Below are 18138 nucleotides of genomic sequence, written 5' to 3'. Positions count from 1 at the left end.
TATATATATACATAAAGAAACTACATGTCTGTGAAACCCACTATTACCCTTACCTGAGCAGAATTCTCTGCTTCTTCCTGCTCCTGCTGACACAGATAAAATTTTATTATGTGTAAGGTTTTCTAAAAGTTTGAGCAAAGACTAAAAATATTATTATATTTATTATTATTGAATGTTACTCCTAATACCACATACAGATGAAACTTAATTTAACTTATGTGAGCATAAAAATGTCATTTTAACATATTCATGATCCTGAACCTGTAAGAGCATCCTTATAGAGCAGAACATTACCTTAAAAGTTTCAGTTTTTTCCCTGAATTCTGCCCGTGGTCCCACTAATGGGATCAGTTCTTTGAGATCTCATCAGAAAGACAGTGAGTCAGACAGTAAAGTCTTTTCTTGTCAATTTGTTGATCTGTAATTAAAACATATTCAGTTCAAACTTACTCATTCAATATAGTGTTAAATTCAATGATACCCTATCTATTCATATGGGACATAAGTATTTTCAGAGCATTACAGGTTCACAGTCCTACAGTAATAAAGCAATTTTATGAATTTAAGTGCATATTTATTGTATGTCAACAGTGTTTTCTGTCATAATTTCAATTCCACCTATACTGAGATTATATTTTAATAGCCATAGAAGCCACAGAATAGATGTGACTATGAATTAATATTATAATATTAAATTAATATGTTCCTTCTAATTGTGTGTCCACAGCGCAGCAACCTGGTCTTATAGAGCTCTGCCATACTTGTTCTTTATTAACCCTTCCCTACCCACTACTGAATACCTGGATCAGGTTTATTCAGCCGGTGAGAAGCTGAAAGGAAGCAGGAATAGCTGGATGCAATGCACACACATCTTACTGCAAGGGCTTTTCTATACTGTGAAAACACACACTAATGTCAGGATTCTTCAACTCCTCTCTCTCTTAAGTCTGTGAATTGCAAAGAATAGGTTAGAACTGCAAATGTTAGTCTTGTTTAGGGGTTTCAGTAACGTTTAGAGCAATATTGGTGATCATTTATACCAACAGTGAAGAATGATGATAATTTACCTTTAAATTTTTCTATCCACTGGCTGAGGCCCCATTCAGTTAACTTGTTACGAACAAACTCATCCATGTCCAACAGCAACTGGAAGGTAGAGAAATGATCATTGGGTGACGAAACGTTTCATCTTTAAAGAACTGAAAGTCCAGTTGCCGTTGACTCAACCTCTAGATAACTTTCCCTGGACAACTGAGAATCTACACAGACAGAATAATCATTGTAATCCATCAACAACACTTCACAGTTATAAGTTATAAAATAAAGTGCAGTGAACTAATAAAGACACCTGGAGAACCAACTGCTTAATAAAAACACTATCCGAACATTTACAATGTAGTTGTGAATCAGATTTGCTGAGTAGGTTTTAATTTTCATTGATGGTACAAGCTGACCATGGCTTAATATTTATGTTAGAAATATTCATAAATATCCTGAATATGGATTTCCACTTTCACTTCCAAATCCATAGTTAAAACACAAAGATAAATCTTGTAACTTTCATGCTGTAGGACATTTCACAATTTATAGACAAACACTTTTCTTTTTTTCTCTCTGGTTTCTCTCAGCCCTGGTCACTGAAAAAAAAAGATAAATTGTTTTATAATGCAAAATCTGTATCTTTACACTGTATAGTATACAGTTTTCAGTTTTACGTTTATTTTAAGTATCCTCTATTTCACATTACAATAAAAATTTAAAATGTTTGGTACGTTACAAAGATCTGATGTTTGATTCAATGTGTGGACACCTGGTAACAGACACACCTAGCAACAGACACCCTGCAGAGTTTAAGACAGAAACACATCATTATTAAAAAGTATCATCGCCACAAGGTAAAAAATTCATTCAAAATACTACATAATTATATAAAAAAAAAAAAATGTAAGTATTTATCTTGCAGCAAATCAGACTCTGCAGTCTGCAGTCCAGACTGGTTTCACCTAATGGTGGCATTTTATTGATTGGTTCTCATCACAGAAAAACCAGCATCATAAATCTCTAAATATTACTGTATCTTACTGTTTAATTCACTGTAACAATATATTTAATTGTAAATATAATAAAGTCAGTGCACTTACAATTTGTCTGATCCTCTTTAAAGCACAAACATAACTCTTGTGCTGTTTTGACCTGTTTTGAGTTCCCTCTTTTATACTGGCTCCACCTCTAGACGATACTCTCTTTGCCCACGGTCAAGATCAAGCAAATTCACGTCAACTGGTTATTATCGTCAGCTCTAAACGTACATTCCCCATGACCCCAGGTGTCTCTACCTCTCAGCAGCCTACTCATTTTTCTGCCCAAAGCAGAGGTTTAGTCAGTTTAATTGTGGAAATACATGGCATTGAAACCTATGGAGCTGAGCTGTTCAGAAATGGAGCTCTTCAGCATTGCAGTGCTCCAAAATGAAATGAAACTAGCTGCATTGGTGTGGTGGATATGCTACTGTATCACAAGCCAAAAAATCCATAGGTCCAAAAAGGAGAACAGTACTTGCTATGTGGTTTTCTGTTACCTCATATATAGAACATGATTAAATTACTAAATTAATTCAGCCTACATTTCAGAATGTCTCATTATTCAACAGTGCTCGTAAAAAAGTGCTTTAAAATGTTTATTCTACTCAGGTCCCACTGTCTCCAGTTTTTGTTTTAATCTAACATAAGTGGCTGCTGGTTGTAGCCTTAGAGAACTGGTATCAGGAAGAATATGTAAAATTGCTATATTGGTGACAATTTAACAAAATGCATGTAACATTGAATTTTAAATTAATGACTCATCAGTATGTACATACTTCATGTTATCTGTTTATATTTTTGTAAAGTCTCATAGAAATAATTCGTTGAAGTTCTACATGTGTACCACAGACTGAACTGTGGATGGTGAATGAAATGCTAAATAAAATGCAAACACAGGTGGTGCAGGAGCAAATTACCTGTTCACTGTACAAAGATCTGATATTTGATGGTCACCTAGCAACAAGACACACCTAAAAACAGACATACCTGGTTACAAGACACATCAACTGTGTTTAAGTGAAAGTACAGATATTATTAGAAAAAACTATGGACACCATAAAGTAAAAATGTATTCACAATTCAATGTGAGCAAAGGTATTAAATGTATTTCTTCTGCAGGAAAAACAGATTCTATAATCCACTGACTGTTTTCAAACCATTGTATTATATGAAATGGGTTCTCTATAGACAACACAAAAAACAGCATCATAGACATACTATTTTACGGTCTGAATGTAATGTAAAGAATTAATGCTTATAGCAAAATATAACAACAAACCATTTCATTTTCATTGGTGACAAAAAACACACTAGATAAATACAATATAAGGAATAACTGAAGAAGAAAGACATTTTTTCCTCATCTACACATAATAGTCATTACTTTGCAATAACAGTTTAAAACATCTAAAACAAAATTTCTGCTCATCATTAACTAAACAACATTCTTCAAATTCAGCAAGTCTATGTCAAATGCAACCCAGAGTATGTATTGTAATCAATGCTCAAGCTTTAATCTACACATCAGTAAAATCATCAAAACTGCAGTCTATCTAATGACAAACCAAAATAAATTCATGAAACCCACTGAAAACAGACCAAGAAACATGAATAGAAAATATTTTTTAAAAATGATTAAAAACACAAATCCTCTGAGGCCTCATAGTGGCCTGGTGGCTAAGACCTGTACTATGTAAACCATAATGTTCCTGGTTTTGGGACCTTTGCATCCTCTCTCCTCACATATTCTCTCGTTTCTGGACTATAATCAATCAACGGCATAAAATCTGTAAGTAATTACTAAAAAGTAAAGTCATAGAAAACATCAAAACAACAGTCAAAGCAAACAACAACATCAACTGGAAGGCAAATAATCAATGTAATCAATCAACAACATTTATGAGGCAGTTATGATAAATGATAATTAAATTCTTGTATTTTGTTTAGCGAATCAACAATATAGTTAGTTGTTAGTATTATAAAGTTAGTGTATTTACAATTTGTCTGGTTCTCTTTGGAGCACAAACTCTTCAGGTGCTTGACATTTTGAGCGCTTTATATTATATTCTGGGCTCTCTTGTTTGCCCATAGAGGAGGTTCAGACCATCAGACCAAGTCACATCAATCTGTGGTTATTACTGTCATTTAAGTTACATACAGTTGGTGCAGTACACAGTGAAATGAAACAATGTTCCCTTCGGAGTCCAGGTATCTCCACCTCTCAACCAGCCTCCTCTTTTCTCTGCTCAAAGATGAGGTTCACCAAGAATAGAAGCTTATGAATAATATAAATTATAACTACTAATTTATATGGGTTGTACATTTGTACATAGTTACAGATGTACAGTAGCTCTTCAGTACTAAAACTGCTCAGCAATCCAATACCCCAAAATGAAAGTAAAGCACACAGTCGTGTAACATAATAAATTAAACTGCTTTCTTCTACTGTAAAAACGTTTTAACAAAATGTTCATATAGCATTTAAAAAATACCAGAATGACCAAAAGACTCATCAATATGTAAATACAATAAGTGTTTTACATTTTTGTAATTGTTCATAAAATGAGTTGTTAAAATTAGTCTTTGTTGAGTTCTACATGTGCACCACAGACTGAACTGTGGATGGTGAAATGCAAAATAAAATGCAAACACAGGTGGTGCAGGAGCAAATTTGATTCTAATGTGTGGTCACCTAGCAACAGACACACCTAGCAACAAGACAGAAAAAAAAGTGTGCATATCATTTAGGAAAATGTACTAACACCACAACTGTATGTGACACTCAGGTACCACTCCTATAAAATTGCCACATGACCACACACACACACATGAAATGGGAGATACAAAACGATGACATTGCCAGGTGACACCGGAAGTCAGGTAATGACATCTGGCGCCTCTTTCTCCTACCACCCAAGTTGTGACTGGCTGGTTAACACTCTAAACTCACATGTTACAGGACTATATTTACAATCACAACCACTTAAAAACTGCTTTTCTTAACCGTTGGTTGGTTCTGTTGACTAAAGTTACATTTACTCAGCAAACACTCCCAAAACGGAATTTACAGTGTTACACAACTTTCTCCAACTTTCTCCAACTTATTACAAACACTAGCAAAACATTGACAGTCGACTCATAACCCAGTTAATGTTAGAAAAATTAGTTTCTGTCATACCTGTAGAAAATAAGTAGAGAGGAGCAAAGTAATGGTGGAGGAGCTGTGTGGACTTATTTCAGGAGATGAAAACAGTATGAACTACTCTGTGTGTAACAAGACTGTGAGCACCTAAAGGAGTCAAAACTGAGGCATCAAGTCACATTATGTGATTATTACTGTCATCTCAGTTACATACAGTATAGTACACAGTGAAATTAATTAATGTTCCCACAAGACATCAAGCACCAGAACAATAAGACAACACAATACCCTACTAGAGTATATAAAGTGAAAAAACAGTAGGCAGGGGTTCACCCTGGACAGGTCAAGGGCCTGACTCTTTCAGTTCTTTTAGTAGGATGGGACTGGAGTGAACAACTTTAAATACTTGCTCTGTAAAATGTGGTGAGGATGGGTGGAATGAGATCAGCTTTCCCCAGCTTCCTCAGGAATTAAAGCCATTGCTGAGCTTCCTTTACAGTGCAGTTGATGTTGAAGGACCAGGTGAAGACCAAGGAATTTGGCATTCTTCATAATCTCTGCAGAGGAATCGTCAATGTTAAGCAGAAAGTGATCACTATGTACTGATAATGTGGTTTGAGCTGGGCATTGCAACACAGTCGGTGTGTAAAGAGTAAGTGTGTAAACAGCAGTGGATTGAGCACCAAACCTTGTGGGGCTCCAGTGCCCTGACCAAGGTCTCTCAGGTAGGATCTAGATGCAGAGGGACCCATTCAGGCCGGCCAGGGTCAGTTTTCCAATCAGATATGGAGGAATGATGGTGTTAACTGCTGAACTAAAGTCTATGAATAACCTTCAAACATTGGTGTTATTTCATCATTTATATGTTTTTTATTCTTCATTCATTTTAACAATATTTTATCTATAATGACCTTTATAGACCAGCAGAAGTTGTTCCCCTTGTTTATATACCTGTCCTGCTCCATGCCAGAGTATTGAATTTAGTTTGTGGTCTGAGTTAGATGGAGTTAGTGTGTTTGCTGTGTTAGCTGAGTAGCTGAGTTTCCCACGTTATCATCCTGGAGATTATGAGTTACCGGTACCCGTTCCTGTCTGAGACTTAATGAAACACGTTTGTTGCCTGCACTTGGGTCCTGTACAAATCTTTTACCTCGTGTGTGTGTGTGTATATAGATAGATAGATATTATAATTTTCCTCTACTCACAGCTAAAGGCAAGTAAATGTTAAAAAATAACCAAGACAAATAAAACACAGCAACCTTGCACAACCATTTTCATAGGGATTCCCTTATCAGACCTCTGAATGTAATGTAATCTGAAACAATTAACTCATAAAATATAGCATAAACAAAATAAACAAATCTTTTCAAACAATTTCAACATCATTAATGACGAATAAATGAAACTACATATGGTATTTTCAGGAAGAACAGACAAAATATCATAAAGACAACTGAATTGACAAGAAATGAATAGAAAGATTTTTTCCCTTATCCACACACAGAAGCCATAACTTTGCAGTAAAGGTTTTGTCCTAAGACTAATGTTTAACACTCTGGGGTCTATAAGGGTGTTTTGGGGCTCTGGACAAGTTTGACATGCCCCTGACATTTATTTTTTCATTTGCTTTTAACATTAACTAATTAAAATTCATAAAAACTATGTCAAATCAACCTACAGTATGTTCTGCACTTAGGGCCCAAGCTTCAATTTACACATCAATAAATCAGCTAAATCAGTGTCCTATCCACTAGAAAATCATATTTAATAAACATGAAAAACATTTTAAGAATGGTTAAAGCATCCATCCATCCTTCTTCTTCCGCTTATCCGGGGCCGGGTTGCGGGGCAGTAGCCGAATCAGGGATACCCAGACTTCCTTCTCCCTGGACACTTCCTCCAGCTCTTCCGGGGGGACATCGAGGCGTTCCCAGGCCAGCCGGGAGACATAGTCCCTCCAGGGTGTCCTGGGTCTTCCCCGGGGCCTCCTCCTGGTGGGACATGCCCGGAACACCTCCCTAGGGAGGCGCCCAGGAGGCATCCGAAACAGATGCCCGAGCCACCTCAACTGACTCCTCTCGATGTGGAGGAGCAGCGGCTCTACTCCGAGCTCCTCCCGGGTGACCGAGCTCCTCACCCTATCTCTAAGGGAGCGCCTGGCCACCCTGCAGAGGAAGCTCATTTCAGCCGCTTGTATCTGCGATCTTGTCCTTTCGGTCATGACCCAGAGCTCATGACCATAGGTGGTTAAAGCATTAAAAGCAAAAAACCTCTGAGGCCCCTTTGTAAACCAGAATGTTCCTGGTTTTTGGACCTCACATATTCTCTCTGTTTCTGAACTATAATCAATTAAAGGCAAAGAAAATCTATAGTCTGTGTACATGTAATAACTAAAAAGTAAAGTAATAGAAAACATTTAGTGGGTAATTCCTGCTGTTTCTCTCTACTCAGCCACCTGGAACATCCACCAGAGATAAACATTCAAACATGATGACAAACAGAAGGACTGTCACATCAACCATTACTGAGTATTTGTCTTATACACATGAGGAACACAAAATCACACTGAAACATAAAATCATATGTTTGAATGATTGGTTTGGATAATAATTGTCATTCAGCTTATAATAAAGGCCTTTACATTTATTACATAGACATTTAACACAGGTTTCACCCAGTTACTGACATTTATTGATCTTGACTGTTTATCAGTTCATGGTAATGGGTCTTCACCATCTCTAGTTCTCTTGACACATCTAAAATGTAAACAATAGCATATAGTTTAAAATAACAGTTTACACAGTTTCTTAATGATCCACATAACTGCTTTAATTTAGATTTGATCTCTTTACCTGGGATTGAGTAATCATCTGTCCTGAGTGACAGCTCCATTGATTCCATCAGGGTTTCTTCAGTCTTTGCAGGATTTCCTCCTAAACAGCATCAGAATCTTTATCATTTATTGCTCAAACAGCCAAATGTTGTGTTCAGTATTTACTGAATCATAGATTTTAACTGTTTAAATGTGTGTACAAAAGGTTTCTCAGACTGGGCTGATAAAATGATCAGTGGCTACAAATAATTGTGTTTTGTTTATTCCTAACTGCACATTTGTGTCAAAGCCTTTAGGACTTTAAGAAGTAGAAAGATTTATAATGTTGACCTATTATCCTGGATAAGGAAAAATGTGTATTATAACAAATTTTTAGACCGCTACTTTATATTTTAAAGTGTGACAAACCTTCAGCATATTCAGTTTGTCCAACATAACATCTTTAGCGCTCTCAAACATCCAGTGCTTCTTGTCACGCACGTGACTCTCAAGAGTTTCCCTCATGTTGCCCAGTGTGCCCTCTCCTCTAAAAGCTGCTGCTTCTACAATAAAACACAAAATTGTCAAACTTAGACTTTCTGTCCAATTATAATAAATGTGTATTATTATAGCATCAGCTTGTGTATGTCAGGGTCTTCTTTTGTACTTTCATAGCATTTCTCCATGGATTCTTCGATTGTGTCTGTCAGACTGTTGTAGATCGTTTTCTTGCGCTTCCGGATGGTTCTGTTGAGTTTTGTCTGAAGTTTTTCTTCCTTAGAGACAAATTTAAGTATTGATGAATATTTTACATAGATCAAGTTATTACCAATAACAATTAAATTTTCAATGTCAGAACTTACTCTACACTGTTTATGACTATATCAACAGTGTGATATATACTGTAGTACTGTGCAAATGTTTTAAGCAGTGAAAGTGCAGACAAACACAAAAACCTGAATGAAATCAGTATTTTAAACATCACCAATTCTCCTGGAGGGACACACACTTTTTTTCTATTTACTTGTCAGGTTGGTTGTTCCACAAATCTCTGAGAACTTGCTACAGTTCTGTTCTAAGCTTAAGCCTCTCTGTTGCTTCTGTCTCTTCATGTAATCCCAGACTGATGTTATCTGCTAAAAGGATCTTTGTTGTTCTTGTCTCTTAACATAGTAGTTTGTGACTAGTTGTGTGTCTGGAGTCATTATCATGCTGCAGAATTAATTTAGGATGCCTCCTTGAGGGTAGGCTTTTGTGTCATAGGAATCTAAACATCTACAGTGCCTGAAACATTTGCACAGTGCTGTACATGTATATTTTAATCTCATTCTGCTGAAGTCTCACTGACAATACATGAATGAAAAGGATGTTTCTATTCTCATTTTTTACCTCTGTCTTGAGAAACATCAGCTGCAGTTCAACATCTTTGTTCTGCTGAATCAGCTCCTCTGTACCAAGTGAAAACTTATTGATGACTCCATGGTACGGTCCAGATTTTCCTTCATTTCTGTTTCATAAATGTAGCACTGGCAGGTTTGTATTTTAATAATGTATTTTCTATACATGTATTATTTGACGTTAGACAGTAAAATGTAATGACATTTTCCAGAGTTCAGAAAACGAGCCAGAAGTGTTTTATGTCTAATTAAGTAATTTCTTACGGGAGGTCTTCCTGAATTCCTCATCAATGCTGTCAGTCAAGTGTGATGATAACTTCATGTTGAGGTTAATTGGTTTCCCTTTTTTTGGTTTATAGATGCCATTGTTCTCAACAATACACTTCAATGTCTTGTGAAAACTGCTACCTGATTTTCTCTGAGATACAACAGAAAAGTTATTTTGAAATATACTGTATACTCAATCATGGTGCAAAATCAGCTGCTTTAATCAAATTATTGTTCAATTACATACAGGATATATGATGGACCTTAAATTTCCTTCACATGAACGTTTTGATTTTTCAACCCCTTCAGTGAGGCATTTTTCAAAAGTCATATTAGCCTCTTCCATGGATTTTCTCACTTCATCAAGTTCATTCCTTATTTTCCTTCAAGCTGTCTGCACACAGCTGCTTTTTGTCAGCCTGGAATCAAAAACAACACATTTAGTATTTATGGTAATGAAACTACACAGTAAACATTAACTGACTGAGCTTCTTTCAAGTCAATTTGTTTCCTTCTGAAATTCTGTTATGATGTTCTGATATAAAGAGACCACCTTCTATACAGGGTTACTCAAGCGTAATATGCAAAGGTCCATTATATTTAAGGTCAAAGTTCCATAAAAACGTGCAATAAGCAAATTAATTTTATTAAACAAATGTAACTTTAAGGTGACATAGGTGACTTGGTGAGCTTAAGCCCATGTCACCTTGCCCATGTGACAAGCTTCTCAAGGCCTTGCAATATTCACCTCCCCCCTGGGACCAATGTCATTGTGACTGACTAGACTGCACTAGTTTTTTTTCAAAAGAACATATTCTACTGTTACTCCACTACATTAATTTTACAGCAGATTAACAAACTGCTGGCGGCTCACACTCTCTTTTTCCCAACCTGTTTCTGTAGTCAGTCACACTACATTTCACACACACATACAGACTTACTGCAGTTTCCTGTTCACCTGTTTGATGGGTGAAACAGCCTACCTGCTCTAATAAATAGGGCGAGTTTTGCACAGGTATTTATGATCTTGTGATGATCTGTGGGATGGGGCTAAATATTTATAAGCAGCCATTTGAGACCCATGGAGTCAGTCTTAGCTTGGGTGTGCTTTTATGGCTTCATTATTCTTGCCATTTTGCTTTGTGTCTTAATAATGTTCAACATTTCCACTCTTCACAACTGCAACAGGGGTTTGTGTGATTGGGGCAAAATTAATACTGATTTCTCTATTTAATCATCTTTGAAAATGTACACTGACAGATGTTACCAAAATCTCGTTTTCTTATGCTCATAGGACAAAATGTGAATGCCTGTTGACTTTAAATGTTTAAACATGTGTGCACTGGCTCATCATTACCATCCATGACAGTGATATCGAACAAGGAAACAATTATGCTTAGCTTTAACCTCAGTCCAGAATTGCTTTAACAATCTCCAAATACTCTATATACTAAAAATTAACATTATTTATAAATATAAAACATTATTTTCACATTTTTCAAAATAGGAAACATACTGTATTATTACATTCCTCATACATGGTGTAGGCTGTGTCCAGATTGACAAGCCATTGACACATGGTCCTGATTCAAATTTGAAAATTGAGGAGCCCTGCTCTAATAAATGCAGTTATGTGCCCTCTTTAAAGTAAACTAAATTATGGAAATCAAAATGCACATAATAGTCACAAGAAATTTGGACTATTTCACTATTACATTGGAAATTTAACTCCCTCTTCATATTTTCCACTTCAGTATAGTTTTCAGTGAATATTAATGATAGTTATAGATGATTAGTTCAAACAATTAAAGACATTAAAAGTGGTGTAAAAACTTCATTTTACCACCAGCTGACTTTTAGTCCCCTGCATCAAAGAGAGAATCCCATGAGCTCCAGACACATAGTTTATTGTCTCTGAGTGACAGTCATTGAGATTTTGCAGAAAATCCTGAAGTTTGGGTATTTCTGTAAAAAAGTGCAGTTTCGTACATTACATACTGAAATATCATGATCAAATTAGTCATTATTGTTAAACTGTTGTTAAAACTAATTATGTATTTCAGGTATATAGTTTCTGTTATGGAGACTTCACCTACCAGTGTCATCTTTCTCTAGACATTTTTTTTTCAGAAACTCATAGGAGCTCACTGTGAACACTTTGAAACATCCATCACTGAATTGTTTCTGGACAAAAAAGAGTCAGTGTTAAGGTAAGACTTACAGTTACACAAAGTCTTTGTGTTATAGTTTCTGTTATTCCTGATAACGCACCTTAACCTTGTTCAGTTTGTTGAATTCTTTGATCATTTCTTCCTTGAGTCCTATGTTTCTGTCAAGTATGCGAGCGCGAACTTCAGCTGCTGATCTACAAGAAAAGATTTGTGTCAAGTGGCAGCTCACACATGTAGCTCTGAAAATGAAATTCATTCCAACATTTTTTGCACATTCTTCTCATGATAAAAGCCAAAAAACCTTTTATGAAACCCATACTGAAAAGTACAACATGTTTCATTATAGCACTGTGTACTTTAGTTATTTACATGTTTCCATCACACAGTGCCAGCCAGGGAAGACATATCTAATTTTACAAAGTGAAAGTCAAAGCCTGGGTGCAGTGGATGGAATGGCCCCAACAAAAACATGATCATGGTGTCAGCCTGGGATAAGCTACATAAAGAGCCAGAAGACAATGAAACAGCCTAAATGCACACAACAATTTCAGAAGAGTCTCTGTGTTAGAAAATAACTAGCTGTCAATTATCTTGATTAAACTGTACAAATGTACTCGTACTTAGTGCTGGAACTGGTGCTGTTTTAAATGCAGGCACAAAATTACACTCTACCACACTTCCCTATGAATTTACATCTGCATATGACATTTTCCATGAAATTATAGGAAGAGTTGTGGTCAGTGTTGTCTAGAAATTGGATAATTTGCAGGCGACTTCTGCAGTTTTAATGAATTGTAGGTGGGTTGTGTCAGTGTCTTATCTAGATCTTTACTATGTACATTTGACATCTTCAAATACTTACTGATCATCTAAATTGTCAATAACATCAGTCTTGGTGCAGATAAAGTGAATGTGCTGACACTCGCCACCATTTCCCATGAGGCTGCTGGCATTTTCCAGGATGTCCCAGGCTTCTTTCTCTGATGTTGCGCGATTCATTTCTGTCACAATCCACACTGTAGAGCAACTTCCAACAAGCTGAGTGAACATATCAGCAAGTTACTAATGGGTTAATAATTATCAGTGGTTTGTAATAACATTGTGTTAGTTTCCAGATAACAATACAACTATAATACACAACAAACAGAGCCATGCATGTGAATGAATTACCTCTTTCCACATCCTGTCTCTACTCTTGTTACGGTCCCCATTTCCAGGAAGGTCCACAAGTGTGACATGCTGGAGAAGATCATTCTGAGGCACCCTGACAGTCACACACTTCACTAGTGGCCAATACCACCTCTTAATGTTTTTGTCTGCTCCGTCTTTGGAGTTACCTCTTGTGTATTTGATAAATTCTGTAGATAGCTCTTCAGCCTGCAATGAATAATAAAGTATAATTAAGGGGTTGGAAAACATTTTATTATAGGAGAATTCAAAGTGATTGTCAGTTTGTATAAATGAACTGTTGTAACTAACCAAACAGGAATGGCTCAGTTAAAAACCTCAATAACTGAAAATTAATAGCATATATTCCAGACATAGGTAATGCTTAGGTAATAATATAAACGACATGTAAGCTTTTTAAAAAAGTTACTTACTGTTTCACATGTCAAAATCTTCTTATTGGAAATGTGAAACTCTGGAATTTCTCTGAAATATTTCTTGTCCATCAAGTTTTCTGTGGATTTGTTTTCCCACTCTTCTCCATACAAAGCTGACAGCTTTTCCACAATGTCATGATAATCATCATCTTTGTCCCTTTCCTGATCTGTATTATCCCCAATATATTGACTCATGGACCACAACTCATCTTTCCACTCCTGAGAATCAAAAAGGAGAAAAGTTTAACTCAGTAAGATGTAGAGTACACCAGCAACTGTATTTCTGCAGCTACATCATAACTTTTCAACCAGCATCAAGTCATCATAAACATATTTAGCTCATTTTACCTCTCTTGTCATGAACTCAATCTCTGCCTCATACTTTGAGCTGCGCACATTAGCCTCTACTTTAATCATGACTGAGGTACATGCACTGGCACTTCCAGAGGGCAAAAGCTTCTTCTCTCCAATGATGGCATTTATCAGAGAGCTCTTTCCAGCCCCAGTTTTACCAAAGACACCAACCAGCTCCCTCTTGTCTGTCTCCAACTCCCTGATTTTAATCCTGTTGTACAAAGAGTTTAAATGTGGGTTAAATGATTCATTTGGAAAATATACAAATGTTAAAGAAAGTGTCAAAATCAAGAAAATGTCTTTCTATGAACAGGTGCTCACAAGTATAATTTAAAGCAACTAATGAATATTTTATATGAGCAATATCTCTAATGACTGATATACAGAGAACACTCATAAAGCAAGATGAACGAAATATTGAAACACCAGGTATGGGCCTACTGTATGTGTCACAAAGCTGGTAACAGCAGGACCTAAAACTGCAGTGCTGAGAAACTGAAAATACAAATACAAATCTATAGATTTAATCAGTTCACTTTTAAATTGTGGTTCAGTTTGAAAACTGCTGCCTTCAAATAATTGTTCATCCTTGTTTTCTTAATGTGCTTTTACATTTTATTTTAATTTACTTTATTTGATTTAAATTTATTTTATTTTAAATGTCTTTGTTTTTAAATACTCTTTTCCATGCTTTTAATGTAATTATATGCCTTGTAAAGCACTTTGAATTGCATAGTGTATAAATGGTGCTATTCAAATAAATTTGCCTTGTAATACCATGAAAAACAATAGGCAATCGAATGTTAAAATTCATGGAAATATATTGAAATGTTTCTTTGAATCAGAAAAAGAAATAATTGTTCACGGACTTGCCATAAAAACACAATTTAATTAATTTTTACAATAAGTTCAAACTATTTTATCTTGATTGCTCAGGCGCATGTAGTCCACTAGATTCGACATATCTGTAACTTTCTGAAAAAATCAGATTTTTGAAAAAAAATTTAAATGAATTTTTTTCATGCCCTAAGAAGAAAAACACTTGACTCACTTGAAAAACACTTGAATCTTGACTCAGACTATCATATTTCCAAGTTTCATTAACTTATTCATTAATTATTATTATTAGCAGAATTTAAATATGAGATAGGGTGATATATAATTGGATAGCTGTATAGGTACAGTAAATATATCCTTGTCAGCCCAGCCAAATTTACATATAAAAGTTGATGATTTGTAAAGATGATATTACAGTTTTTGCTTTATTTGTTTTCAAAATTTTGTTTTAAATGCTGAATCTGGATCTTCATTACAAGTCTACCATGAAGATAAATAGAAGATCAGAAACCCAAATATAGTGCAGTAAAAAATAACCAATTTGCTATGAATTCAAGATCAGAAGTATATCACAGAAGCAGTAAATCAAGGCACAGAAAATCATCATCATCAAATAAGTAAGTATATACCGTGTTTTGGTGAAATGGTCTAACTTCTATTGGACTACTCTAAGAACAAGTTAAGACTGACTTAGCACAGCCAGTCTAAGGTCTCTTGTTGAAACCAGCCCCTGGTCAGGAGCAGTATCAGACAAGTACAACAAAGAATAAGGAATATGGAAAATTTAACACTTACTTCAGGAATTCATTGAGCTTTGTGGCCTTTTCTTTAGGCAGCCTCTGACTGACTTTCTCCATGATCTTTTTCACATCAGATAGAATGGTGTTTTCTGTCAGAGGAAAAATTACTCAGCAGGAATCATGAACCAATGTATATTAAGCCAATTTAGACATTCATATTGCTGCTATGGATTCCCACTATACTATTATGACATATAACATACAGTATGACATGTCTAATTTTGACTGAACTTTTAAAGACCAGACAGTTAATTGGAGTATTTTCGGTAGACAAATAAAATACAATACAATTTTTATTTAGAAAGAAGTTTTGGACATATGTTTGGTTGTAGTTCGCAATTGTTTAGAAAGAAATATAAATACCTGGGCTTAATTGTTGTCGTTTACTTGGTGGTGACTGACATTTGCTGGACACATCCTGATGATCCACCTTTCTCTTTCCTTATTATTTTTTATACATCAAAAATTAAATCAAAAGGAAATTAGCTGCATGTCTCTCAATCTTACAACTCAGTACACGAAATATAATTGTTTTCCCAAAGCAAAAATTACTCTTAAAAACATCAATGAACACTACATGTAATACAAGTTACTGTGTATCTCACCCTTAGCACTTATTGCACTGGTAGATGGTAAAACCTGAGGATGAACATAAATATTGGACTCTTAAAACAGTTTCTGATCATGAAACTTGTAACACAGCTCTATGGCTGGAACACACAGTTTACAATTTATACTGCAAAATTAATATTTACAGTATGTTCCCCTCCAATCATAGATGAGCAAGGCAACGCCTGAGAAGTGGAGTCCACTTATACTGTATGTCCACAATATATATATATACATAAAGAAACTACATGTCTGTGAAACCCACTATTACCCTTACCTGAGCAGAATTCTCTGCTTCTTCCTGCTCCTGCTGACACAGATAAAAGTATTTTATTATGTGTAAGGTTTTCTAAAAGTTTGAGCAAAGACTAAAAATATTATTATATTTATTATTATTGAATGTTACTCCTAATACCACATACAGATGAAACTTAATTTAACTTATGTGAGCATAAAAATGTCATTTTAACATATTCATGATCCTGCACCTGTAAGAGCATCCTTATAGAGCAGAACATTACCTTTAAAAGTTTCAGTTTTTCCCTGAATTCTGCCCGTGGTCCCACTAATGGGATCAGTTCTTTGAGATCTTCATCAGAAAGACAGTGAGTCAGACAGTAAAGTCTTTTCTTGTCAATTTGTTGATCTGTAATTAAAACATATTCAGTTCAAACTTACTCATTCAATATAGTGTTAAATTCAAATGAATACCCTATCTATTTCATAATGGGAATAAGTATTTTCAAGAGCATTACAGGTTCACAGTCCTACAGTAATAAAGCAATTTTATGAATTTAGTGCATATTTATTGTATGTCAACAGTGTTTTCTGTCATAATTTCAATTCCACCTATACTGAGATTATATTTTAATAGCCCATAGAAGCCACAGAATAGATGTGACTATGAATTAATATTATAATATTAAATTAATATGTTCCTTCTAATTGTGTGTCACAGCTGCAGCCAACCCTGGTCTTATAGAGCTCTGCCATACTTGTTCTTTAATTAACCCTTCCCTACCCACTACTGAATACCTGGATCAGGTTTATTCAGCAGTGAGAAGCTGAAAGGCAGGAATAGCTGGATGCAATGCACACACATCTTACTGCAAGGGCTTTTCTATACTGTGAAAACACACACTAATTGTCAGGATTCTTCAACTCCTCTCTCTCTTAAGTCTGTGAATTGCAAAGAATAGGTTAGAACTGCAAATGTTAGTCTTGTTTAGGGGTTTCAGTAACGTTAGAGCAATATTGGTGATCATTTATACCAACAGTGAAGAATGATGATAATTTACCTTTAAATTTTTCTATCCACTGGCTGAGGCCCCATTCAGTTAACTTGTTACGAACAAACTCATCCATGTCCAACAGCAACTGGAAGGTAGAGAAATGATCATTGGGTGACGAAACGTTTCATCTTTAAAGAACTGAAAGTCCAGTTGCCGTGACTCAACCTCTAGATAACTTTCCCTGGACAACTGAGAATCTACACAGACAGAAATAATCATTGTAATCCATCAACAACACTTCACAGTTATAAGTTATAAAATAAAGTGCAGTGAACTAATAAAGACACCTGGAGAACCAACTGCTTAATAAAAACACTATCCGAACATTTACAATGTAGTTGTGAATCAGATTTGCTGAGTAGGTTTTAATTTTCATTGATGGTACAAGCTGACCATGGCTTAATATTTATGTTAGAAATATTCATAAATATCCTGAATATGGATTTCCACTTTCACTTCCAAATCCATAGTTAAAACACAAAGATAAATCTTGTAACTTTCATGCTGTAGGACATTTCACAATTTATAGACAAACACTTTTCTTTTTTTCTCTCTGGTTTCTCTCAGCCCTGGTCACTGAAAAAAAAAGATAAATTGTTTTATAATGCAAAATCTGTATCTTTACACTGTATAGTATACAGTTTTCAGTTTTACGTTTATTTTAAGTATCCTCTATTTCACATTACAATAAAATTTAAAATGTTTGGTACGTTACAAAGATCTGATGTTTGATTCAAATGTGTGGACACCTGGTAACAGACACACCTAGCAA

The 18138-nt window shown here is 35.3% G+C and overlaps 1 pseudogene; it reads right to left on the bottom strand.

Annotated features, from left to right (window-relative positions):
* Positions 1-7893: 7893 nt before the first annotated feature.
* Positions 7894-18138, bottom strand: LOC113140610 (nuclear GTPase SLIP-GC-like; annotated as a pseudogene).

Source organism: Mastacembelus armatus, chromosome 8 (assembly GCF_900324485.2).
Source record: "Mastacembelus armatus chromosome 8, fMasArm1.2, whole genome shotgun sequence".
In the NCBI taxonomy this organism is placed as follows: Eukaryota; Metazoa; Chordata; class Actinopteri; order Synbranchiformes; family Mastacembelidae; genus Mastacembelus; species Mastacembelus armatus.
The sequence above is the reverse complement of the archived record's forward strand: the minus strand, read 5'-3'. Positions and strand labels throughout refer to the sequence as shown.